The 1760-nt window shown below is 47.1% G+C and overlaps 1 protein-coding gene across 3 annotated transcripts in view; it reads right to left on the bottom strand.

Annotated features, from left to right (window-relative positions):
- Positions 1-1760, bottom strand: part of znf469 (zinc finger protein 469) — a 256202-nt gene that overhangs the window by 232003 nt on the left and 22439 nt on the right. The gene's annotated exons all lie outside the window — the stretch shown is intronic.

Genomic DNA, 1760 nt, shown 5'->3' with positions numbered 1-1760 from the left:
AGAGAGATAGAAAAAAGAACGAAAATGGTCCAGAAATAGTACATATTAGTACTTCAGGGTTTTTGTAATCAATTGTGAGCCCTGCAGGGTACATCGGTAAAAGTTGTATCCTAGAGAACCTTAACCATACCACAAAATGGAAAAAAAAAACAGAAGTGAGGGGAAGCATGTGAAGACCTTGAGTGTGAGAGAGAGAGAAAAGAGAGAGAGAGAGAAAAGAGAGAGAGAGAAAAGAGAGAGAAAAGAGAGAGAGAGAAAAGAGAGAGAAAAGAGAGAGAGAAAAGAGAGAGAGAAAAGAGAGCAAGAGAAAAGAGAGAGAGAAAAGAGAGAGAGAGAAAAGAGAGAGAGAGAAAAGAGAGAGAGAAGAGAGAGAGAAAAGAGAGAGAGAGAAAAGAGAGAGAGAGAGAAAAGAGAGAGAGAGAAAGAGAGAGAAAAGAGAGCAAGAGAAAAGAGAGAGAGAGAAGAGAGAGAGAAAAGAGAGAGAGAGAGAAAAGAGAGAGAGAGAAAAGAGAGAGAGAGAAGAGAGAGAGAGAAGAGAGAGAGAAGAGAGAGAGAAAAGAGAGAGAGAAAAAAGAGAGAGAGAAAAGAGAGAGAGAGAAGAGAGAGAGAAAAGAGAGCAAGAGAAAAGAGAGAGAGAAAAGAGAGAGAGAGAAGAGAGAGAGAAAAGAGAGGAGTCGGCCTAAAAGCTAGTGGGCTCCTGCTGCTGTCAGACAGAAGCCCCCTCGTGAGTGCCGCTATGATAATCCCGGGCCGGTGTGCGAAGCAGGAAAAGATTACGGCGGAAGATCAGACACAGCTCGCTCGCCTGTGATCTTCAAGCTTACAAAAAAAAAAAAGCTTAACGTGGTACTGTGGCATCGGTTGCCTGCCAGACGGACAGAGTGCACGCACACACACATACACGCACACACACACGCACACACACACGCACACACACACACACACACACACACACACACACACACACACACACACACACACACACCACAGAGAATCTGACCCAGATGTAGACTGCTCTCCAGGTGGGAGGGTGGTGGCGGGAGTTCGAGACAGATTTATCGGAGCGGGTCTGATTGTGAGACTGTACACACACACACACTCCTGCTCACTGGCGAGGCAGGCCGCGGCTCCCCCCAGACCCCGTCTCAGTGCTGAGGTCATGAAACAAACAGAATCACTTAGAGAAAAAAAAAAGAACAACCCCTGGGTACACTGGCGCGCACACACACACACACACACACACACACACACACACACACACACACACACACACACACACACACACACACACAGTACAGTACTGTACACGCACACACACACACACACACACACACACACACACACACACACACACACACACACAGTACAGTACTGTACACGCACACACACCGCCCTTGGCCAAAGATGACAACACTGGTGGATGACAACGGTTGGTAAACAAATGACAACAAGGATCACACAAGGTCAGGGGTCAGAGGTCAGGGAGGGGAATAGCATGGAGGGAATAAAGAGGGAGACAGTGAGAGAGAGAATATGAAAACAGATGAGTGCTGAGACGGAGAGAGTGTTGGGACAATTCTACGCCAGTTTAGGAGTGAGTCAATGAGTTGTGTGTTTGTGTGTGTTTGTGTGTGTGTGTGTGTGGTGTGTGTGTGTGTGTGTGTGTTTGTGTCTGTGTGTGTGTGAGTCTGTGTGTGTGTGTGTGTGGTGTGTGTGTGTGTGTGTGTGTTTGTGTCTGTGTGTGTGTGAGTCTGTGTGTG

The sequence above is a fragment of the Alosa pseudoharengus genome, unplaced genomic scaffold (genome assembly GCF_046254945.1).
Source record: "Alosa pseudoharengus isolate Yale_2024_CS ecotype anadromous, Long Island Sound unplaced genomic scaffold, YU_APseudo_1.1 YU_APseudo_1.1_scf_10, whole genome shotgun sequence".
NCBI lineage: Eukaryota > Metazoa > Chordata > Actinopteri > Clupeiformes > Clupeidae > Alosa > Alosa pseudoharengus.
Note: the sequence above shows the minus strand (reverse complement) of the source record. Positions and strands in the feature narration are given on the sequence as shown.